Raw genomic sequence first — 26,455 nt, forward strand, 5'->3', positions numbered from 1 at the left:
CGCGGCCATTTGGAGATCCCCGCTCTGCCCAAAGGCCGCAACATAGGAGCCAGCTCCAAATGGAGCCGGCGGTGTTGCGGCTGTGCGACGGGTGCAGTTGCACCCGTCGCGCTTTTCACTGTCTGCATAGCAGACAGTGAAAAACTGCATGGGGCCCTGTCAGGGGGCCCCTGCACTGCCCATCCCAGTGGCATGGGCAGTGCAGGGGCCCCCAGGGGCCCCACAACTCCCCGTTCCGCCAGCCTTTTCATGGCGGTGCAAACCGCCAGAAAAAGGCTGGCGGTCGAGGACTCGTAATCACCTGGGCAGCGCTGCGGATTACAATCGCCGGGGCAAAAGTGGTTCCGCCGCGGTCGTAATGCACCTGGAAGCACCGCCAGCCTGTTGGCGGTGCTTCCGTCATTTTAACCCTGCCGGTCTCGTACCGCCAGGGTCAAAATGACCCCCAAAGTATTTTTTTTAAAACTACAGACAGAAGCTAAGCGTATTGGAGGGGCAGAAATAGGATGATGACTATGGTGGTCATTATACACATGGCGGTAAACACCGCACCGCCAACAGGCTGGTGGTCCGGTCTGCCAAATAATGAAGCACATGAGAAACAAGCAGCGGGCCATCCACCCACCGTCATTTTGGTAGACCCGCTGACGACAGGGGAGGTCACCCTCAGCCCAGCGGAAAGCCCCTACCCGCCTACAACATTATGAAACACCACACAGCCATCAGTTCCGGGGCGGGAACCACCACTAGGCAAAGCGTGGCAGAAACAACCCAAATAAAGGGAAACACTCGCAGTAGGCACACAGAACACACCGACGCAGACATGGAGCGAGAGTAGGATTTAATTCCAGTGCTTCTTTCCATATTTCTCCAGGACCTTAACCGACGATGGTAAGTACTGCCGCCTAGTACACATGAGAGGACAGGGCACAGTTACACAACCCACCCCAGCCACACCGCAACGCACTCCCAGTCCCTCCCACCATCACAAGCCATACATACCATAACAAGATGTACTTACCAGACACAAGCCAACAAATACCTGCACCAATGCACACACCTGTGCACACCACACCCCAACAGTGAAACGCTGCACAATGACTCAATTTAGCACCAATTAGCACCAACAGCTCATTAGAAATATTATAAAATGTCCAAACAAGGCCATAGGCCAGTCCAGAAACCAGTCCTTTAATGGCAAATATAGGCTACACTTGACTCCTATGATGGCAAAGGAAACTCCACTGAGAAGGGGCATCAATGCCGCAGGCAGGCACCTCAGGGAACAGGAGCATGGGGTGACGGGGTGGTGAGTCAGGTCTTGAAGGGGGATCTTGGGCTTAGGTTTTGGAGGTGGAGGTGGAGAGGGTTTGGGCTTGCCCTTGGAAGGAGGGGGAGTGGGCCTGGATCAGGGAGTGACATATGGACCTGGGGCAACACGGGCCTTCTTCCTCTCTGGTGAAGGGGCCCGGGAATGGGAAGGGCGGACTGGGGAGGACTTTGATGAGGAATGAGTGGACTGGGCTAGGGCATGGGAACGTTTAGGAACAAGACAGGGTGGGCCAGTGGGTTCAAACAGGTCAACACGGGAGAGGAAAAGCTTCTTAGGTGCAGTTGGAGGAGATTTGGAGCCAGGGTTGGGAGTTAAGTTTGAGGGAGTGTTGGTACGAGGTGTAGGTGTGCTGGATGTGGATGCAGGTGCGTGTTTAGTCTGCTTATGAATGGTGGATGTGTGTGGTGTGCATGAGTGTGAACGTTTGAGTGTTTTTGGAGGAGGGGGGCTGGACACAGTGGGAGAAGACAAGCTGCCACTGTATATGGAAGTTGTGTGGGTGTCTGCAGGTCTGGTAAGTGTGCTGGAAGTGTATCTGAATGTAGTCGTGGTGAGTGCAGGTGTGGTGTCTGGGGTGCATGACTGAATGTCAGCTGTTGTGGTGACTGCAAGAATGGGGGCAACAGCAGTGACTGAGCGTGCAGTGCATGTGGGGGTGCATGGTGAGATGACAGACAGGGAGGCGGGAGGCTGACACAGTGGGGGAGGTGGATGTTGTTGTGTGTGCTTTGGTATGTTGGGTGTGTGCCTGCCTGTGGTGGGATGTGTGGTGCTTGTGTTTCTCAGTCTGCTTCTTGTGTGTTGATCTGTGTGCATGGCTGTCTGTATGTGTGCTTGGGATGGGTAAAGGGAGTGGGATGCTGGAAGGGGTAGAGGTGGTGAGAGGGGGGACAGAAAGACCAGGGACCCCGGCTGCCATCAAAGAGGAGGCCAGAGCCTGAAAAGATCTCTGTAGGCCAGACATGGCACCGTGAATGCCTTCCAGGTATGCATTGCATTGCTGCATCTGGGATGCTAGCCCCTGGATGGCAGTCACGATGGTTATTTGCCCTACAGAGATGGTTCTCAGGAGGTCAATAGTCTCCTCTGTGAGGGCATCAGGGCTGACTGGGTCAGGGGATGAGGTACCTGGGGCGAAGGAGATGCCCACCCTCCTGGGTGAGCAGGCACGGGCAACTCGGTGGGGGGCAACTGGTAGGGCGGTGATGGTATGGGGGGTGGAGGAAGATGACAAAGAATGGGTGGGCCCAACAGGATCCGCCACCACCAGGAAGCTGACATTGGAGGAGGTATCGGAGTCACTACCTCCAGTGGTAGTTGCCTCCCCCGTGGTACTCCCCTTGCCCTCCAACCCACTGGTCCCCTTGGCGTCGGTGGACTGTGCCTCCTCGGAACCGTGGGCTGCAGCATCCCCACTCGCCGGTGCCACAGCTCCCTTGCCAGATGATGCTAATGAACCCAGGAACACACAAGCACAGGGGTGGGGAAACAGAACGAGAAAGAAGTACATCAATTCCAGTAAATATGTACATGTTGGGACATATACACTCATACCCAGCTCAGGCACAAACCCTCAGCAGACACAACACATGTTATGAATGTGCCCCTGACTGGTAGCCATGACCCCACAGTACACTACATTCCCATCCTGACCCACTACTTTGATACACTTTGTGAAGTGAACCAATGAGAGACGATGCCAAGCCAACACATCTGCAAGTTCATGAGGCTACACTGAAGACAATGGGCCAAACAGGGGACCCCTTACAGGTCTATAGACCCTGCCAAAACTAGGTATGACAATATCCCATGGACGTTGAGGGGGGCAGGACTTCAGGGACACGCCTCTCTATGTGCCTGGCACTACTATGCATGCACCCCTTAGCATCTAACTACACTCATCATAGTGGCATCACAACAGTGTTGGTACTCACCCCCTTGTGGCTACTGTGCTGCCTACAAGCGCCCATCCAAATCCGGATCGGCTACCGCCAGAATGCAGGCCATTAGGGGGTATCAGGGTCAGACGGGCACCCCTCCCTTGTTGGGAGGCCTTCCCCAGCTGGGCCTCTCCGGTCTCCTAGGCCAAGCGCCTCAGGTCCTCCCACCGCTTCCTGCAGTAGGTGCTCCACTGGTTGTAGAACCCCAGGGTCCACACTTCCTTGACGATGGCTTGCCACAGTCCCCTCTTCTGATGGGCGCTGAGCATGGGACACACAGAGTAAAGAAACAGACGTCAGTGTGGGTGCCCCATACACAAATGCCATGCCTGTTCAAACTGGCATGGCCCATGGAGACATAGATATGGACAAATTTCAAGCCGAAAACTGCCAGACACACTATGGGTAAGCATGCACACAGTGAACAAAAATGCATACAGGCATCTAACACATTCACACACATCTAACGAGGACAAAAAGCAACTCACCTGCTCCTCTGGTCGCCCATACTGCCTGGCATACAGGGGTAGGACCCCGTCTACCAGCTTCTCCAGCTCTGCCGTGGTGAAGGCCAGGGCCCGTTCCCCGGTGACATGTGCCATCTCAGGGACCAGAGTCAGTACACAGCAGCACACGCAGTGGAGTTTTTCCCTTCTTGTAGTGCAGGAGTCAAGTGTCAAGGGCCTGTCAAAATGACGGTAGATACCGCATCGCTGTTCACCGTCACCACTGGCGGGGATCATGATTGGCCCAGGTTGCCCATTGACAACCATGTTATCCAATGATCAGGTGCACGGCAGTCACTTTCTCACTACACTATCTGGATAGCAGGAGGCTGCATTTTGCATCTACCACGTCTCTATAGACTGGCCGGGGGCCTCACCTTGGCCTCATTCCCTCTCCCCTTCGTTAAAAAACTGACATGAGCACTGGTCCCCCACATGTAATCATGGTGGGAAGTGTGTCTACACTGTGATGCCATTTTGATTGAAACACCTCACCACACATTAGCCTGACAGGATTACCTCATTCTTTGTGTTTGTGTGCGTTACATATGTGTCACATTGAAAACATGAATTGTGTCACCATGTGATGCAAGTGAATGTCCAAACTCAAGATGTGTTCCTTCACTATAGGTACAGACCCATGTGGCGAGGGAGAGACCCATCTGTTTACCGACCCTTGGTAGATCTGGCCACCATGGAGGAACGTGACATCATCATAACTTAACGACTTAATCGAGCTACAATCCTTGACCTCTGTGCAGAAATGAATCCTGTTCTGAATCTAGCTAATAGGAGTCACCATGCCATACCTACAACTGTGCAGGTACTATCTGTGCTCCATTTTTTTTCCACAGGCTCATTGCAAGTGACAGTGGGCATGGCAGCCGGGGTATCTCAGCCAATGTTCAGCCACATCCTGTCCAATTTCCTGAATACATTCGTTCAACACTTGCAAAGTTATGTCAAGTTTCCCCAAATGACTGATCTCACCGCCATCAAATCTGGATTCTATGCGTTTGCAAATATCCCCCATGTGATAGGTGCCGTTGATGGTACCCACATAGCCCTCATACCCCCAATAGTAAATGAACAGGTGTATCGGAATCGTAAAAACTATCACTCCATGAATGTCCAATTGGTGTGTACTGCTGATCAGTACATATCACATGTCAATGCAATGTTCCCAGGATCAGTCCACGATTCATTTGTCCTGAGAAACAGCAGTGTGCCACACATGATAGGACAACTGCAGGGTGACAGAGCTTGGCTCATAGTTGAGTGTGTTTGGCACTGGATCAGTTACATAGCTGACAGTCAGGCTGTATGTAAGTAAATTATGTGTGTTTCAACCCTCTTTCCCGCACTTATGCAGGGGATTCTGGCTACCCAAACATGCAATGGCTCCTGACACCTGTGAGGATTCCCAGGACAGATGCCAAAAGGAATTACAATGAGGCACATGGTCATTCTAGGAGGGTGATTGAGCGGACCATATGACTCCTGAAAGCAAGATTTTGTTGTCTCCATCTCTCTGGAGAGTCCCTCTGCTATGTTCCTGACAAGGTGTGTAAGATAGTGGTGACCTGCTGCATGCTGTGGCATGTGGCTGTGAGGAAAGCTATCCCACTTCTGGAAGATGTGGATGATGTCCAACCAGCCCTGCCACCTCAGAGGAGGGATGAGAGTGATGGTGAAGAAGAGGGGGAAGACATCACCCCCAGGACCCAGCTAATCCGGCTATACTTCCAGTGACTCTCAGGTACATTTCCGATGATGCTGATGGCTTCACTGCATTGTTTGAGGCTGACTCACGTAGTAAGTACTGTGGTGTCCTTTACCAGTGATAAGGCCAAATAATGACTGAAGTGGCATATGCCAGTTAATGCAATGGAATGTACAGTGTGACATACTTTAGACACTACAGTCTACTAGACCCCCTCCTGCAATAAAAGCGGCACTATGATGGTAACTGGCTAATGCATTCACATTCACAATTGATAGCTCATATTGATTAAGGACAGATATTTTGAGTGCACAGGTCTATTTATTCCAAGTCAAAACATCCATGAGTGTTGGGACAGTGAAAGGGAGTGGGCACATGGTGAACAACATACTCAGGTACATATGCTCAGCCATTGGTTGCACAGGGGTATCGTCCATGAGGGCATTGGAAGATGGTGAGATGGCAGTGACATATCAACGAGGTAGCTCAGTGGCACACAAGTTCAGGTCAGAGTCACTTCCTGGTGCTGGTCTTGGTCTTGGCTAGTGTTTCAGTGGGATGTCTGGGTCTGAGGCCACGTTTGCGAGGGTGAAGCTAGGCTGCAGGGGTAGGGGTGCTGGTGTCCTGTGAGTCCTATGGCAGTGCCACCAGTCCAGTAGCTGCTGCAGATGTAGATGGCAGGGCAATGTCCTGGCTAGTGTAAGGGGCCTGCAGTTGGTTGTAGGACTTAGGCTGGATGTTTGTCTGACGCTGCAGCACCCCTTCAATGGAGGCCATGGTGGCATTGAGCTGTTTCCATTGCTCCATGGCCTCCTGGTGGTGTGCTACCTGCAGCCTCTGATTCTGCTTTAAGGTGGCCAGGATCAGGCCCAGCCTGTCCTGGGAATTCTCCCAGGACCTCAGAAATCACCTCCTGGGCAGCAGCATCCCTCCCTGGGCCACCCCCTGGGCCGCTGATGCCCTCCCACTGGCCCTAGCCCCCTGTGCCTCTGTCCCCTGCACAGGTCTGACTGTCCCATTTGCAGTTGGCCCTTCATCATCCTGCCTGGTGGTGGGAGGAGACTCAGGCTTCTGTACATGTTGGCAGCCAGTCCGTGGCCTGGTGACACTGGTGTGGGTTCGTTTGGCCAGAGCTGATGGTGATGGCTGAGTGGTAGGGGTGTCAGTGGTGCCCTGGGTGGGGCTCATGGAGGGTAACTGTCCAGGGCTGTGGGATGGGCTAGGGATTTCCTCTGTGTCCAGACATCCCTTTGCACTCTCCTGAGTGGGGCCTTTGTCTTCAGTTAGAGGACTGGAACTCCTTGACGTCTCCGTTCGGGTGGCATGGGAGGTGCTGCCTGTGTGTGAGAGAATAGAGATGTGGGTGTCCTGCACTTTCTTGTCAATTACAGTACTGTTCAGCAGTAATTGGCGGTTGACTTCCAATGTAGTGGCATGCAAGGTCCCTTCTTGTACATTTTGAAGCATTTATTGAGGGGGGGTGTTGTAGTGTTTCTGGGATTACCTGCATGGGTTACTGACTGTGCACAGGGGGCAGGATGGTGCTTTGTATGGGGGATTGTGGACATGCAGGTGACTTGGATGTGAGTGTGTGAGTGTTGTGGACTGGGAAGGGGATGGGATCCTGGTGGTAGGGAGAAGGATGGGGCGATACATTCATTATAGGTGTGGTGACTGTTAAGCTATTGTAGTTGACTTACCCAAGTCCAGCCCTCCAGTGAGACCAGTGAGACTTTCCGGGTGCAGGATAGCCAGGACCTTCTCCTCCCAGTCGGTGTATTCGGGGGAGGAGGTGGGGGACCACCACCAGTCTTCTGTACAGCGATGTTGTGCCTGGATGCCATGGAACGAACCTTCTCGTGCAGGTCGTTCCATCTCTTCCAGATGTCATCCATTGAGCATGGATGGTTTCACACGGCATTGACCTTGTTGACTATCCTCTGCCATAGCTCCATCTTCCTGGCCAAGGGTGTCTGCTGCACCTGTGCCCCGAATAGGTGTGGCTCGACCCTTAGGGTTTCGTCCACCAGGATCCTTAGCGCCCTGTCTGTGAAGCGGGGGTGCTTAGGGGGTGCCATGGTGTGTGTTGTGGGTGGTGTATTTTAGGTGTATTGGTGTGGTGCTGTTGTGTGGTTGGGTGTGTGGCTTGTGATGGTGGTAGAGCAATGTATGAGTTTTGGTGGTATTTTTGTGTGTGTGACTTGTATGATGGTGAGTTCAGTGTATGCGAGTTGTGTTGTCAATATCTGTTGTGCTATTGGCATTGCAAAGGATTGTGGGGTGTGTATGTGTGTGTTTTAAAGTGTTGTGGATGTGTGTCTGGTGTGTGCTTTTCGAACTTGCCAATGTGTGCATTGGTTGTTGGTGGGTCCCATTGCTGGCCGTGGTAGTCCGTACTGCCAATGGTCGTTCGACATTCACTGTCCGCCGAGCTGATTTGTGCATCATTATTTGGTGGGCGGGGGATTTGTCTGCATGGCAATGGTGGGGTGAGGTGTACTGGCTTTCAGCCGTCGTTGGCCCAAAGATTTCTGGAGGTTTGTCCTTTTGGCATCATTACACAGCAGTATGCAGGTCACCGCCACTGGCGGTCTTTTGTTCACCATCAGCACGGCGGTCGGCGGTGATTGCCGCCAGGTTCATAATGAGGGCCTATATGTCATTTCAAGTCCAACGAAGAGGTAGAATAAATTGGTCAATGGGGAACATATGGTTTGGTTTTCATCAGCGGATGTCTTGTAGACATTGGACTCATTATTTCACTGTCATATGGAACTTCGTGCCAATGGAGACTAGTTCTAGCGTGCTTTTGGTGCATGTGAATTACTTTTCTTTTTTGGATCTTCTTTATAAATTTTGTATTCCACATCGAATTGTTGGTTCTTTCTTTTCTTATAGTAATGTAAAACCATTAAAACTTACAACGATTACATTACATCTGTGACACCTATATTTTTCAACATATCTGATTGTCTTTCTCTTCATATACTGTGTTTTGAAATGCATTTCTACAAATTGCTATATCAGGCACTGTATTGAGTACTTTTTGTACATATCTTTGAGTGCTACACTATTATTTAATAATTGATGGTTTGGTTTTGGTTGGTTATTTTGACAAATGTCCTTATGCTACTTTATTGCCATATTACACTGTCATCGAAGCTGCTGGGATAATACAACACAGCATTTGGGGGAGGGGGTTCACCATTACCTTGGCCACCCTCTTGTCATTTGAGCATGAACAAGAAATAGAAAGCCTTCTCCATAAACAAGTGTAGAAGAGATTGCTTTGGTCAGCAAACTCTGCAATCTTCACAGTAGACTACTTAAATTAGTGCCTTCGCCTTGCAGCACCAATCCACAGGTATAAAAAAGTTAGTAAAGAGGGACAGCATAACCAAGCAGAAAAAAGCTTAAGCTACAGATTACAGAAACAGGAGAAAGTCAGCTACAGAGACAAGAAATAGAGAAACAAATGATATTGCAGGGTGAGATCTCATGAATAAACACTGAATAGAATGAAGAGAATTTGAAAAAAGAGTCACAGCAGAAGAGAAAGGAGGAAAAAGTAATCTAATTGGGGAGAGTTAAAAGTTGGAGATATAAATATTAACAAAAACTTACTGGGGCCAGCAGAGCCATCTGCCAAGGCACTGGTGGTGGAACTTCCACCTGCTGCGGCACGTCTGGTGGCACCCTTCTCGGCCCGCCCCTCCAATCCCCCCTTCTTGCCTTTAGGTGCTGACACAAGAAATAAAGAAGGTAACAAAAAATAGATTAGTGGTACAGTTAACTTCCTAGAAAATATTTTGACAGGCAAAGGTAAACTCAGTAACATATTGACATTGTATTTTAAAACGTTTCTGAATCAGATTGCCTAATACAGTATGATTGAGTTGACCTATTCCTAATTTCCGACACCGTACCTAAGCACTATTTCACATTTCCTAAACAACATTTGGAAATACTAATGCATTGCAATGAATGACCTTTGCTTAGCAAATCACAGCTGCAAACCCTCTTTCATGGGCCAAAGGAGTCAGTTTTCCTTTTTTCAATTGAATAGATGCATGCATACATCACTGGAAGAATGCTTGTGACTGTATGAGCTACATAAAAAGAAAGACACAGCTAACTCACAGATATATTTTACTTACTTCTACTACTACTACCACAGAATCACTATTTTATGATTAGTTAGGTAAAGACTGGATGTTTAAGATAAGGTTGGGATTAAAGTAGGCCCAGCACCCTGCACAGAACAGGAAAAATGGGATGGCCATGTGCATGGACGACCACGTGGTACTGTTTGCACTCACACTTGCAGCGCAGAGTGCACAACTTGCACCAATCCATGTGAAGAGACAGCAAACACAACTCTGCCTGCTCACACGGAATTAGGCAGAGTTTGCAGAGCTTTTTCTTTACTCCACATAGTTCTGTGTCACGGAACTCTGTGAACTCTGCCCAGACCTAGTTATCCCCCCTTAGGTGTTCTCCTTTTTGTAACTCTCAAAATCTGCCATTCACTGCAATGCATTTTAAACGGGTGCTATCATGTATACCAGTGGTTCCCAACCTGTGGTCCGATGACCCCTGGGGGTCCGCGAAGCCTCCTTAGAGGGTCCGTGATTGCTTAGAAAATGTAATACTTTTAACAGATTAGGTCCCCAGTTTTCAGTAATGACTCAGTGGGGGAGTCCCCGGATTCAAATAATGATTCAGTGGGGGTCCCCGGGTTCCAGTATTGATAAAGTGGGGGTCCACAGAAGTCAAAAGGTTGGGAACAACTGATGTATACTGTTCCCACAATGGCTGCCATCACTTTATGGTTGAAGTGCTGACAGCCAATCAGATCTCACCATGAGATCTGTGCTTAGGTTCTGCCCAGATAGTTGTATTTCTTTTTGCTTTAATAACTCCAAAACCACTGAACAGAGTTACACCAAATATAAAAAAACACGATTGGTGCTCCAAGATCTAGCTTCCTGACAAATTTGGTGTCATTTGGTTCAGCAGTTTGAGCTGTAGTCGTGTATAAAGGCAAAACACACTTTTATTGGCCCTCCCTTTTTCTTAGCCCCTCAGATGAAGTGCAAGAATTGTGTTTTTTTTTATTATTTATTATCATTTTTTATTTCATTTATGATTTTGAATGCATAACGCACAATGACTTCTATTTAAAGAAGTATTCAATCATGATGGCTGCCACAAAACTTCTATGTCGACACTTGTAGTCCAGTTTCTATATTGATGAAAATATGACCAATTGAATGAGACTATTTCTGGTAGCACTATTTCTGAACATGATTGATACTGACGAAGGAGCACAGGTGAAAAGCATCTGTTTTGTTTCTGTTGATCTTTCTGAAATTAAGAACTTTTCACACCCCGTGAGAACCGGTCATCACTTGTGTGGACGGAGGAAGTGGTATAGCTTGTAGGGCACCAAGAATGGACTGAGCATCCTCTGAGTGTTCAGAGGCATCTAGTGCCAAGGAGAAAAGATATATATATATATATATATATATATATATATATATATATATATATAGTCTTTCACTATTCTGTTTTCTAATTAGTTGAGTTGGTGAAATAAAGAGACGCTACCTTACTGGAGCCATGCCGCTTGTTTCTTTGGGTCCTGGTCTCGGAGGAAAGGAGAGACTGGCACTGGGAAGTATTCATTATTGAGATATATATATATATATATATATGTATATATATATATATATATATATAACCAAAACACATATATATGTTTAACCTCAAAATAAAGGTAATCTGAAATTAGTCATTAGTGTAATTCGAAAACAACTGATCAAAAATTATGGTGGCACACCACATAAGTAGAAAAAGGACAGAGAAGTTGAATGTAGTTGGCAACAAGGTTCTTCCACCCGAAATGTGTTCGCACTTTGTGCTGAGAGGAAAAAGTATGATTAGCATCTTTGAAACTGAAGCATCCTTCCTCAGGCCTCAAATAAACTAAATGACCCACGGTCCAAAAAGCTCATTGTTGTACATTAATACAGTAAATCTACTCTCAATTTAGGCGTCTTTAGTACTAAAAAAGGTGTGAAGAATTCTCCAACTTGATAGTTGAAAAATTAAAACTCAGTCTGCACTCAGGCAATTGACACTAAAATCTGAACTCCTGCACTATGGAATAGGGTGAACTGGAACCATTGAAAGGAGATCACCAAAAATGATCTTGGGGAGACTTTAACTAATTCCAGACCGGCCTCTCACTTCACAGACCCAATACCCGCCTTCTCACTGAAAGAGATAGTGTCATCTAGTGTCATTTATTGTACGGCGTCTGATCAATGTCTTCCTGACCCAAAGTGAAGTCCGAGTCTGCCTCAAAGTAGGGCAGGTTGCCAACTCCTAAAAAAATTAGTAGCTGACCCTGATAATTTAAAGAATTCCTGTCCAGTACCCAGCGTTCCTTTTTTAGCTAAAATCCAGGGAAGCTGCTTAGAGTCACAACTCAAAGAATGTATTGAAAACTGCATCCTACTGAGTGAGATACACTGGAGCACTGAAACAGCTATGGTCCAAATCGACAATGATGCACTACGTTCATTCGATGGCTCCTGTTTCCTCATCCTCCTCAGCCTATTAGCAGCATTTGATGCGTCAGTCACTCAAAATGTATCGAAGGGATGGCTTTAAACAGACCCCTTCTTAGAAACCGAACAGTACCCTCTGAGACCCCTCGTGCCCACACCAGGGTGTTCCACAGGGTTCGAGCCTATCACCCACGCTCTTCGATCTGTACATGGAAACTCCAAACCGGACCCTCAAACTATCTAAAACTCGTACCACAAGTATTCAGGTGAAACAGAACTATACAGAAAAGTCTCCTATTAAAGACATAGTCGTACTAACACAGACTTGAAAAGACATCCATTCTTGGGTGGATGTTTTAGCAACTGAAGCTGAATTCACTCGGGACAGAATTCCTACCCATGTCACATTTGTTGAGCTCACCCCCTTCCAACTGTGATTCGATGCACTTGATATAATGGGCTGCAGACCATGCATCATATATTGAGGTAAATCAATGGGTTTCACACTAGATAAAAACTTTCACACACACGCACACACACATACCTACACAAAAACACACACTCACAAACGCACACACAGTCTCCTTCTGCCTTTTCGCAACGAACACTCAGTTCATGCAAAGAAGTCTCAGTACCAACTCAAAGTATTTCGAGGAGTGAAACCATGCATCCCTTAATCTGCCTTCAAAGGATTGATGCCTTCATGTGTGTTGGCTAGAATTCACTATGGGAATTCTGGACTCACAGCTATCACAAATTACAACCAGGTCCTCTGGAAGCTGCCCTGCTTGCAGCTGCGAGTTTATGTCTGAAACAAAATGCTTCAATGACGTCACCCACCCACGTTAGGATGACTCTCAGATGGCTTATGACAGAAGCTTACGTCATGCACAAAGCCTTACGCGGCGGCCCTTCAGGATACGTGGGTCAGCAAGTAACCTTCGCGGGAGGATTTCACTCCCTCCTTACTGCTGGTTCAGAAAACAAAGAATTATTTTAAGGCCACTCATGGAAAGCTCCCCTCTTAGCAGCCTGCCCATTGATATACAGGGCAGGCTTGTTCCATGAGTCTCACAGAGCCCTGTAAATGCGGGCCTTGGGAAAATGACCCAAGGCCTCTTCCGAATGACGGGCTTGGGCATGGCCATGCTTCCCAGTTACTGCCTGCAGGCACGACTCACAACAGGTTCAAAACAAACCTAATGTTTGAAATTCACAACACAACTGATTTCATTTATTTGCGCTTGGAAAGACATCTTAGCCTGTGCAGACCATTAGGTTACTGACTAAATATTTGTATTTTTTAATGTACATTTAATTCGTCTTCACCACGAACACTTACCTGTAGTCCGGTAGTATAAAATGAACAGCTGAAGACAGAGTTTACCAAATGTGAAAGCTTACACGCAAATGATGTTATGAGCATTTTTAATGACAGAAATCATAATTGTAACTGGTGCCGTGAAGTATTTGGTAAAACATGCCTGCATCGCCGAGCGGCAGTGTTTCCAGAAACCTGACTTCATTGAAATGGAGTGTTTTTCTGTTCTCCATCCTTAGACACACAAGTAGGAATAGCAGAGATGTAGCATCCTGGGGGTGTTCTGCCAGAGCAAATATGTGCCCAGTCCCATATTTACTTAGAATTAATCCAATTACACTTCACGAAAATGATAAGAGCCCCCCAAAACCCCCCAGCGTCTCTGAAGTGGGGCGGACTCACACAAGGGCGCAGGTCGAGAAAATCTGCTTGGAAGCCGGGGGCCGCCCCTCCCTTTTTTAGGGCGCATTAGCCCACTTTCCATTGAATGGTTTTTAATGGGAATAGAATATTTAGCTCCAATCGAGACGAGAGAGTCGGCGATAATTGTCCCTTCAAAAGGCGTAAGTCATCTCTCACACAGAGCAGGCGAGTGAAACATAACAGCTTTTAAAAAGTGTTTCCCTCCATTTGAATCTTTTTAAATACATCTTTACAAAGAGAGGCCTGCCTCCTCGACCAGCAGTGTTGTGACACATATGGGACCGGAGAGCTTTATTTGTTGAACGAGAAAAGGCCCTGGAAGTGTGCTTGTTGGAGACAATGCCCACTCGTACACCTGCTCCCCGTTCGCTATTGTGGCGCGCCACCGTTCCCACAAGACGCCACCGTTGGCCACAAAGCGGTGCCAACACTCTCTTCTCTGAGAACTTGGAAACTGCTGGCTGTCAGATGTCACTGAGGTCTGTTGAGGGCCCTCCGGCCTTATCCTCGCAAGAATAGCCAACCGCAAGACTCCATAGCCAACCGCAAGACTCCATAGCCAACTGCAAGACTCCATAGTCAACCGCAAGACTCCATAGCCAACCGCAAGACTCCATAGCCAACTGCAAGACTCCGTAACCAACCGCAAGACTCCATAGTCAACCGCAAGACTCCGTAGCCAATCGCAAGACTCCTTAGCGCTTCGCCTACTTCTGGGGGACGCCGGCGCGAGCCACCCTACTTCCCCCACAAACAAGCGTAGACAGAATCTTCAAACCAACAATCAAGGGAAGCAGTTTGTTTGAACATAGACAGTGCTACTTTCAGACCCCATTTCTTGGGCTCCATCTTGTACCTGTGGCAAGACCTACACAGATTATTTGCGGCATTGCCTTTGCAAATTTGTTTATTTGGTCATTAAATCATTTGTAAGACGTGCAACTCTAAGGTAATCGCCCCTACAGGCAATTTAATGAGATTAGGCAGCTTCTGGTGAATAGTAATCTTCTGAGCTACATGTGGAGGGGGGGGGGAACATGGCAGGCTTAGCAGTTCATAGTCTGCTATGAAGATAAATTTGACCAGCCAGACATTTACATATGAAGCATCATATTTAAAGCATCCTCTAGCAAGCACAGGCATGAAGTTGGAGGAATTATGCGATTATGCAGCGTTTTTTGCATTATTATGGATTTGCCGCATTTGCCATATATCCATCATCTGCCACATAAACTACAGATTTTAACAAGAAAATGTTTCAAGCTCAAATGGTTCAAATGTTGGTAAAAAGTCAGTGACACGTGTTGCTGTGCAGTAGAAGGCTCTTTGAAAAGGGTTCACTGGTCACCTTTCGGTTGCTTATTTCCATCTGTAGGTGTTAAAATGAGATGCCACCAATGCCCAGACGTGTTAAAAAGTGTAAAAATGACAAAATAATGAAGTAATACAATCACTAAATGTGCTGCTTTACACTGCATAATTTACCTGTTCTTGCCACATAGTTTACTCAAACTTGCTGCTTAATCTATCCCTCCCCGCCGCATAATTCTGTATGCTGTAACATCTCCTTCTCAAAAAATGAATACATTATTTAATGTTAGTTACAGTTTTTCTTCTAGACTAGCAGAAGTATGAATTCAGAGGTTTAGAAAATGTCATCCTTTTCTAAGTATTCCAATTTTTGTAATTTTCCCATCCACACCACCCCTTCCTTCACGTGTCCAGTGATGAGACATATATTGGTGCCTAACTGTTTTCACATTGTCCAGAGACTGATCTTTGTAAAGCTTATACAATTCAAAGCAGCATGCATGATCCAAAGCACAGCGCTTATAGAAGACCCATTTCCTTGAGGAGGCGCTTTAAGAACTACCAATCTGACATGGAACTTGGCAACACAACACATGAAATCCCGGAGACTCATTCGAACAGCCACGTCTTGAGGGCCCTTTGGAATTCTGGAATGAGATGATGGTCCAGAGTTGCAAGGGGAGACTGCACAAAAATCAGGGGAAAAAGCAAGGAGAAAGCAGTGAGAAATGAGGGAAAAGCAAGGCGAAGGCACAAAAATGGAGGAAAAACTAAGACGAGAGTAGTGGAAATGAGGGAAAAGCAAGGAGAAGGCTCACAAACAATGGGATAAGAGCACGCGACGCCACACAACAAAACAGGAGAACAAGCAAGGAGGAAGCAGTGAAAATGAGTGAAAAACAAGGGGAAGGCACAAAAAAACGGGGGGAAAACCAAGGAGAGAGTAGAGAAAATGAGGGAAAAGCAAGGCAAAAACTCACAAACAACTGTGGAAGGGCAAGGATAAAGCAGTCAGAACAAGGGAAAAGCAAGGAAACACCACACAAAAAATGGGGAACAAGCAAGGAGGAAGCAGTGAAAATGAGGGAAAAACAAGGTGAAGGACCACAAAAAATGGGGGGGAAGCGTGGAGAAAGCAGTGAGAATGAGGGAAACGCAAGGTGAAGGCACTCAAAAAACAGGGGGAAAAGCAAGTAGATAGCAGTGAGAATGAAGGAAAAGCCAGGAGAAGGCACTCAAGTACTAGGGGAAAAAGCAGGGCTAAGACAGGAGCAGAGTTATACAGCAGCACAGGGAGAGCTGGGCCTGGGACCTGCTCAACGGGGTCACGCTGCGGCCTCCATTAAGTAGGTCCTGGGAGGGGGAGAGGGGAGCTGGGAGGTGGTGGAAAGGTATAGTCTGGGGGAAATAACGGGTGGCGTGCTGGAGCAGTAATGAGGGAAAAAGCAAAAAGAAAGCAGTGAAAACTAGGAAAAGTGGGAAGCAGTGAAAACTAGGGAAAAGCAAGGAGCAGGCACACAAAAATAGGAAAAAAAGCAAGGTGAAAGCAGTGAAAACAAGTGAAAACAATGAGAAAGCACACAAAAAACGAGCGAAAAAGCAAGGAGAAAGTAGTGAAAATAAGAAAATACTAAGGCATTAAAAAAACGACGGCAGGCATGGAGAAAGCACTCATAAAATGGGGGAAAATGAAAGGCGAATTCACACAAAAAAGAGTTGAAAAGCCAGGAGAAAGCAGTGAAAATGAGGGAAAAGCAAGGAGAAGGCACACAAAAAAACTAGGGGAAAAGAAAAGGAGAAAGCAGTGCAAACCAAAAAAAAAACCAGGGAGTAGGCAATCGAAAAATGGGGGAAGAAGCAAGTAGAAGATAGGAGCAAGAACGATGCAGCAGCACAGGGAGAGCTGGGCCTGGGAAAGTTAAGCCACTTTAGAAGGTGCTTAAGTCCAGAAAAAGGCAGAGAAATTCCACAAAAGTAAAAGGCAATTGGCCCAAGTCACAAAGTTAAGTGTGCATGTGTAGATCTACCCACGTTTTCTGAAGTGAGATGTACACCCAGTGGTAGACTTTGTCATGACCAAAGTTTGAGGGTCAACATTTTGGATAGTATTCCACTGTGCAGGGGATTATTTGTGATACTGAGGGATTCTGCATGAGGTCGTGGAGCACCTTAAAGATGGTTGATAAGTAGACCAGTATGTCTGCTTAGGATTCAACCTAGGTACCACAACCTATGAGCCCCACACCCTGCACAAACCATGATATGAATTCCCTTGCAACACTTCCAAACCCGCTACCTCTTCCTCACAGAACAACAAGCCCCACCACAGCTACAACCATCACCAAGTCCACAGCTATAGCCATGGGCCCAACCCAGCCTCAACCAGAATCACAAGCAGAACCACACCTAGCAGCACAACCTGTACTGTGTAGATAGATGAGGGTGATCCCCCGCCCGGATTATCAACATAATTTCCCAGTTCACTAGACTACTCTCCTAACACTCACTCAACCACACACCTAAACATATTTGTTTCTGCTCCGTTGGCACATCCAGGTTCATAAAACTCTAACCTGTTCACACTTTTGAAATTAATACTTTTCAATACCTAACCTAAAAACAGTAAGTCCTAATGTGTGCAAAATGCTATACTTGTAATATGTCTCAAATTATTTCATAACAACACCTATAGACCTATACATGTTACATTGCAGTAATATCAGAGAAATCAACAGTAAACACAGTACCTTGTCTATACCTGCATGTCGTCATTGTTGGGGTTATTTGTGTCTGTTGTGCTCTGATGACTTATGAGTGAGTTTCTTTGTGTTGCCATTCCCCAGACTCATACAGGCCAAGTGCAAGATGCTATAATTTACTGTAACAGCAGTGTCTGTTGCAGAAAAGTTGTTCCCTGTGGTGAGGTGTCTGAAGTGCTGATGAGTGCACTCAGTGGCACAAAATATACACGGGGAAATGGACAAAGGTGTAGATTTCCTCTGCCACCTTTTGCCTTTAATCCAGTGGCTGTAGGTGGGCAATACAATAGTGAACTATTCTGATGAGCCATCCCAGTACCTGATTCAACCATTGAGGCTGGCTTGCCTGTGAGAGGCCTACGCTGTTAGATGTGACCCTACGGAAAGACCCAGTGGTGATGAAATGGAGTGCAACCAGTAGTTTGATGTGGACAAGTATAGCCTAGGAGCAGCCTGTAGGTGACTCAGTCTCCTGCCCCCAGTCTATAGCCATGTCCACAATAACTTAAAGGGAGTAGATTGGTCAGTAAGATTGGGGGGGTGTAAGCTTCAGATTTCCCGACATTCACGCCGGCATATAATGTTAAAATACATTATAGGACAAGCGGGGTGCATGACAGGGGCTTAAGAGGCAGTGGAAAGGGAGAGGCAGGCGGCTTGGAGGAGTGCTAAGTGAGAGAAACACAACATTCTGTAAAATAATCAAATTTTTTAGGGCTTTCAAAATAGAGATGAGAAAGAGTGTGGATTTTTTCAGTGTGTGCATGCAAAAGTCCGAGGTGGAATCTCACAGACACCAGACCACCCCCAACCGAAAGCACATCAGAAAAAAACACTTATTAGGGTGTATAACACTCCGACCCTTCCCAACACTCCCTTGCACCCCAAAGCCACACCCCTGAGTGGTACCTGGCTATGGCAGCTTCCCTGGACATTTCAAAGATGCTGATCCTTTGCTTGTAAACCATCTCTCAGCATCTAAAATAATTGCTCATCAAAATGAGATGTGATATTACAAACACATTTACTGATGAACCAAAACAAAAAGTTTGTTTGGTGAGTGAGTTAATTTCTTAAGTAATCTGTCTATATGTGAGTGCTTGATGTCACACGTCTTACCTGTAGATGAACGATGAAGTCCTGAGTCACCACTCCTCCGCCTTTTGGATTAGCAGGTGTACTCTAGGTGCTGAGAGCCTTAATGTAATATGTTTTTATGAACTATAGTAATAAAAATGTAGAAAATATGTTTTACTTAAGAAATGACATAAACTAATTTTTTAATGAAAATATAGACCGCAGACCCATTTTCCATTAAGTTTTCTACTCTTTTCCAGTGTTATTTGCTGCCCCCATTTGTTTCTTTGAGCATGTGTGCCAGTGCCAGAAACTGATCTCGTGTGTGTTTTTAGTAAATTTGAGAATTATTTTTCTATGTGAGCTGTAGTAGAATTAGAAGTATATTTAGCATGACCCTCCTAAATCATTCCTTCAATTTCACGTAGCCCCGCCCATTTTGTAATAGGTATCCCCCATTTTCAGCCACTCCTCCTTATCCCCTTATCCCTCCCACATTTACTACAGACATGTATACCCGCGTGTGCAGAGTGGGTGTACAGGAAAGGCAGATGAGGAGGCGGAGATCTCCATTCACAGGTGTTTTGAACTGCATTTTGTGGTGCGTAAATAGTACTATTGGAGGCTTTCTTTACAAAAGGCAGTTTAAGAGTCAGGGCCTACCTTTCTCACCTGCTATTTTATGTAATTGTCTCCTCACCAAAAGCCAACATCCTATGCATAAGGTGTTACAGCATGCTGCTGACCAGGACTTCCACCTGGATGTTTGGCGAGTTCTTTCCTACATTCACAGTCACTATTGTTGGAGGTTTTGTTTAATTTTTGAGTGATCTTATTCATTGTCCCTTAAGCTCAAAATATAATGTGCACACCTCTTTTAATCTTTCTTCTGCAATAAATTTGTCTTCTCGCCTCGGCTGCCTTAGGCAGTATAATTATGCTGCCTCCAAGCTCCTCCCAGCGCAGACAGGTGAATGAATAAAGTTTTTATAAAGCGCACAATACCTGAAAGTGTCAAGATACTAAAGGTCCCAAAAAGGTAAACAATGAGCAAAAGCCTGGGAAAAGAATAATAAGAGAAACAAGCATTTACAATACAATGGGTCTTGCGTTTGCTCGAGTTAGCGCTATTAGCGTTGTAAATTCCTAACTGGACTTGTCTTGCCACATAAATTGAAAATGAAAAGTAAAACAGTTGACATAAGTGAGCCGATTCAAAGTGCTGTGGCCGCCATGAGCATGAGCACAAGCACGAAGGAGACACAAAAGGAAAAAGAAGTTCGCTCGCAGTCAAACGTATCAGCAAAAGTGCAATTATCCATGTAACAGGGTTGATGGCCAAGGTGGTAAGAAAACTGTCCCAAGGAGGAACAAACATAAAGCACTTACCAATAATGACACAGGATTTTTGAAAGGCAAGCCCATGAACGAGTGATAGTGATGGGCGTGGTTAAAAGCCCACAGATAGATTACAAGAGGCAAGAGCGCTTGACCTAAATATGGAACAAAAAACTAGCCCAAATCAATGGAAAAGAGCCACGATGAGACAGTGTTCTAATAGAGAGCCGAAGAACAGTACCTCAACACATGGGCTATGTGTATGCGCTTTCTCTGAACCTGCGCCACTTACAGAACAGCGCCCTTGGCAAGAGTGTTAAGCCAATTACTTTTCTTTTTGAAAGTTCATTATCTGCTGATTGACCAGAACAACTTATAGGACTGTGTTCTCTTTCTATTGATTGCACACCTAAAAAGCATAGGGAAGGTGTGGCCTAACCGCCTGAACTGCCCACTTTGTTGTTAGGGAACCGGCTTCAAGTCTTGGCGTCGGCTCAACATCCTGTGATTCTGGGCAAATCACTTAATCTCCCTATGCCTACCCAAAAAAAAATGAATGTGTCCTTGCTTGTTTAGTGTAACTGGGGCTAAAGCACTCTAAAACCTTTGGGCTGGGTTTGTGCTATATAAAACTGCCCAGATACAGCTTCTCCACAATTGTGGAAGAGCGTCACCCCACTGTCTAAGAACCAGCAGCAGAAAAATAAAACAACATTTCATTATTGTGTTATTTTTCTGCTGCTGGCTCAGCCAGGATGTGACGGGAGGGGCGGGGCGGGCTGGGCAGGTCTGGGCTGCACCATGGGAGGGGTAGGGAGTAGGAAGTGTGGAGTGCACTAACTGTGCATGTGTATTTGGCCGGCCATCTTAGGCCGGCCAAACACACTTGCGGACTTAGGTTTCCTACACCTGTGCTGTGTTGCACAGCCGGGCTGCAGAAACTTTGCAGACTGCAGTGCACTGTCTGAGTTGCAGACCAAGCCAATCAGACCAATCCTGGCACTGCTCTCATTCTGAGTTTAGCATGAGAGCAGTGCCAGGATTGCTGGGGAGCCTGTGCTGGTGTCCCAGTGAATGCTGGGACACCAGAAGAGCCGAGGAGCGAAGTGGCAGAAGGCGGCAGCAGCGGGAACAATAAGTGTTTTTTTTGTTTCCCCCGTATCTGTCGTCTTCGCCTGCCCCCCTTGACATTTGTGACAGCCACTGCTGAAACTGCCAAAAAATAGAAATTGGCTTGCATCTTGTGCCACAGAGCATGAATAAGCCTGACCTCTCCAAGTTATAAGCATATCTGAATACAGGGGGAGCACAGCTGCAGGATAGCTTCTTATTGAATTCCTAGAAGAATGCCAAAATAATGACGGGGTGAGCCACAGAAGCATCTATGAGAAAGGAAGTAGCATCCCAGGAGTATTTTATTTACACTTACCTGCTTTTAAATCTCGGCTCTGAAACGTAAACGTTTAAAGAGGGTGCTGTTCTTTCTATTTGTACTAATTGTTTATGATTATTCCCAATTTATTTCCATTTTAGATTTGCTACTAATTCACAAAGGCATGCAAAAGAATAATCCAGGAATATTACTTTACACTTTATGTAGTCCAAAATACCTTTGTGATAGCCCCCAATATCTGTAAACAATAGTGGATGAGTGGATACTGCATGATCGTTAGTAATTCCAACAGGATTTATTTCCAGATGTAACACTTTGCTCCAGAAATCTGCAGACATGCAATTAACACCGAGTTTTAATCAAGAAGTCACCCTCTCATCATTGGTGGATGGAATGAGTGCTCTTTAGATTAGCAAAAAACATGTATTATTTCATTACTAAATGTTAATTATTTTTGGTCAATTTGAAAGGTTAATAACATTGTCCAAAAAATCAGGGAGGACATACATTTAGGGAATACAATATTAAATTAAGAAAATGTACAAAGTTTACCAAATTTGCCTGAGACTGGTAGCTAACTTCACCAAGTCCCTGCAGGCAGGTGTTGGGTAGTTCACATTTCTCCTCATATTAAGTTCAGGACCTTGGTGTAATAGCTTAATTTATTCTGGATTGTGTGGTCTTATTTTGCTTTCATCAAAGTAATTAGATGAACACACCTGTTTGTAACTGAAAATGTTAGAAATGACCCAGTAGCCCTGATTTATCATTAGGTCATGCAATGCAACACAGCATGGCAACTTGCTGTGTTGCACTGCTGGTCAGGGAGAGGGCAGGAATGCACCATACATATCAAGAAATTGTGCATTCCTGGCTTCTCCTTGTGCTGGCGCACTCAGTGCGGCCTAGCCCCAATGAACAATCGTGCCAGCGTTACAGACAGGATTGTTTTTGTGCATGAAGGGGCACCTTCCTCCATGAAAACAATTCTTAGAGGCATTTAACCCTTTTTAGCCATCCTGCAGAATGAAGCATGCCTAGAAAGAGGAAATAATGTGGAGAAATAAAGATATTTTTCCTTGTTGGGCCTCTATCAGGAAGGCATAAGATTCTGACACTCTTGGGTCTACCAGTGTTGGTAAATCTGGAACTGCTTCAAAATACATGGGTGGATGTGTTGGAACACCCACACTCCACCCATGCAATACCTTTGCAGTGTAGCATTTGCTGCCTTGCATTAGACCAGATTTATCAAGCCGCGCAGGGTGTCTCTGCTTGGAATGGTGAATCTCATTCTAGGTTTTGTGCCACCCTGCATTACCTTGCAAGTGTGAGGCAAAACTTTCATAACTCTGAGCTTTAGTCTTCTTTCAAAGTTGTCCCAGAGAAATTTGCTCCATGTCTGCATATAAGTATTAGTGCTGCTGGCTTGTCTGTCATGAGAAGAATGTGCAGGTGGATTATGAAATAAACTTCCATAGAGGGTTGGGAAGGAGGAGCTGCCACAGTGCAGCAGAAGTTCTAAATCTGGTCACATTCTTTGTGGCCTGGATTGAAAGCACAGCTGTCACCAGACAATTATGTGATCATCACTGGAGAGGGGCTTTGGCTCCGTGCTATGGTGGGAGCTAAGAGTACATGTTGTGATTGGGCTATAGCTGTGTGCTTCCACAGCAAAAAAGTGTTCGCCTTCCGCACAGTTGTGATCATTTTGTTTATTTATCCAGCTGTCTGAGGTTGAACTTTCAGGGCACACAAATGTTGTTGTAGTACTAACAAAGTGTCTTAGATAAATAGATGGACCACACTGAATACCATGCGGCTAATGCTACAGTATATAACGCCCCTGGTCTTAAAGCTGGCTCACTAGCAACAAATAACTTCAGCAGCATCCAACACGGCACCCGGACACTAGCCTCCACCTCTCACTTCCTGCATAAGCTTCATGTTCAGTGAAATCCTGTTGAGGAAAAGAGTTGATACGTTTTCTGGATCTTACTAGAATTGGGTGAAATTTCAATTAGACTGGTCCAAATAGAGTAATTTTGGTAGTTCTGCATTACTCTTTGACACAAAATTACCGATAATAATGAGATTATGTTAGCTTGTGTAATTAAAAGTAATTTGGGAGAAAAAATACCACTGCGAGAGCACATTTAGCAGAGGAAAGCGGCTGCTTGTGCTGCAGTTTATGTTCTGCTGCATTTAGTGCTATTTTCTTACTGTAAAATGTATCATCCCACCCATTTTAGATGGAAGAGTGCATTTTGTGTTAAGAAACTAGCGCTAAATGCTGGGGTTAAGTTAGGGGAAAATCCTATCCCAAGTGCACATTTAGCAAGCACAAAAATCCGCTCATGCTACTATTCATTTTCTGTTGCATTTAGCACTATTTCGTAGCACATAATGCATACTCAAGTCTACTTTGGAAACAGGGGAATTTTAGCTTTAAATACAGAATTACTCTTCTTGTGTAATCCAGCATAATCTTACATAATATTTAGGTAATTCTGCACAATTACACTAAACAGAATTATGCGAGTTACGCTCACCCCAATCACTCCGATATCTTTCCTTCAGATTATGGCTCCAGAATTGGTTTTATAGACCCCCTGGCTGTGAGGACTTAGTCAATGTGCTAATCTGAGACATAAAACTAGTTGGACAGCAACCATCTTACAAACCACTGAGCAATATGTCAATGAGATGGTGGTCACATAATGATCTATTCTATGACATGGTCCTAGATTCCTCGGAAGCAATCCTCTCAATACCCCCACCTTACGACACCACAACTTTGTAGGTATATGCACCAGAGGTTCAGAATGGCCAGACGAGTGGAAGGGTTTTAGGGAGGATATTGTAGGGAGGGAGACCTGGAATGAGATTATATGTCTAATCAGGGATTATCACACTACTTCACTTATTCTTAACACATGCACAAGTCTGCTTACACATTGATATTTAGGTTTATGGATTATACCTCTCACCTGTGAACAAAGGCTGTTATACTTTCTATAATGCTCTTTGAGTCATTGAAAGTTGACTTAATCATCAAAGTTAGTGCACTTGACTCCTTATACCAAAACAATAGTCCTTATTAGAAATTCAGTCCCAGCCTTAATAATAAATCCGATTGAGATCAGGAAAGGATTCTCAATATCCGATTCACCAGTGAACAAAATATGAAGATCTGCAAACCATCAAGTCTACGAGTAAACAAAAAGGAACTGAGTCCGTAACCCTACTAAGAATTAAAATTTATCTTTTTACTCTTGTGGATGCTGGATCTGGCAACTGGAGTCCTCTTCTTCTCTCCAATGACACCATAGTCTCTCGTGAGATTTAGAGTAAATGAGAATTTTGTCCATAGGGGCAATTACAAATCGATCTAAGAATTCATGCAGAATGCCACTGACAATGCCATTGACAAAAAAACTGTATTGCCATTGGGGCATCATATAAGACAAATGGAATAACACAATATTCGAACAACCCATAACGGGTGCGAAAAGTCATTTTCCACTCATCGCGAGCATATATGTATACCAAATGGTAGGCACTGCATAGGTCCAGCTTCGTGTAAATGGTGGTGGAAGTTACCTGATCGAGAAGGACTGCAATGAGTGTTGGGGATACCTATTCTTAATGGTTACATTGCTAATTGCCATGTAGTCAATGCAAGTTCTCAATTCTCCATGACTCTTTGGGAGAAAGTATAAAGGTGATGCTGCGGGTGAATTAGATGGCCCGATAAACCCATTACTTAAGGATTTATCTAAATATTCCCATGAGTATTGATTTTCTTCCTCAGTAACAGTGCAAACTCTACTACAGGATAGTTTAGCTCCTGGAACCACGTTTATTTGACAATTTTAAGTGCAATGAGGTGGCAACGTCTTAGCACTTATGGCACAGAATAAATCTTAAATGGGTTGGTTCCCATAATACTGACGCATGTTCTGCTGCTGTTCCCATAAAGTGAGCTATTTGGGTAGAGTGGTTACTTAGGACTGGAGTTAAACAAACGTGTGTGCATCAGTCACAACAAAAGGGTACATTTCTTTGAGCCCAGTCTATTCGTGTCCAGTTAACCACAGCATACCTAGGATTATGCCAAAGTGACAAGTTCCAACAGTGTCAAACCTAATGCTCTCCTTATGCTCAGACTCAATTCCACTATGCCTGCCTGATATGTAAATAATCCTGAGTTTAACATTGTTCTAGCTACTGCTTGGACAGTTTCAGGTTATTCTTTCTATTGGATAGGAATCTTTCATTTGGAACAATACTTTCCCCACTATTGATTGGACATTTAAAGTCAGGTGATGGGCAGCAATATACAATGTTTTGGCTATGGGTTGATCAGGAGACTCTTGGTTTGAGCTTGTGGGTCTCTCCTGTTTGACTGCTGAGCAAATTCGTTTCACTTGTTTATGGTGATGATAGACTAGTTTCTGGGAATCTTGGGATAAGTGTACACTCAATTGCGGTGTCCTTTCTTCCCACAATGTAAACACTGTCATTCTTTTACCGTTAATCCTTTTCTCCTTAGGTGAGTGGTTTTTGGATCATGTCTATTTCCATGGGTTCACTGGTGTGTGCTGAAACATTAGTAGGTTTCTCTTTGAGCCAGACTGAGGACTGAAACTCTGTTCTTTTTCAGCCTGATTTATGATCTCCAAGTCGATGATCTAACCGCAAAGTAAGAGAGACAAGATTCTCACAAAACTTGGGATGTGGTTCAATTTGGGCT

This window comes from Pleurodeles waltl, chromosome 6 (genome assembly GCF_031143425.1).
Source record: "Pleurodeles waltl isolate 20211129_DDA chromosome 6, aPleWal1.hap1.20221129, whole genome shotgun sequence".
Lineage (NCBI taxonomy): Eukaryota > Metazoa > Chordata > Amphibia > Caudata > Salamandridae > Pleurodeles > Pleurodeles waltl.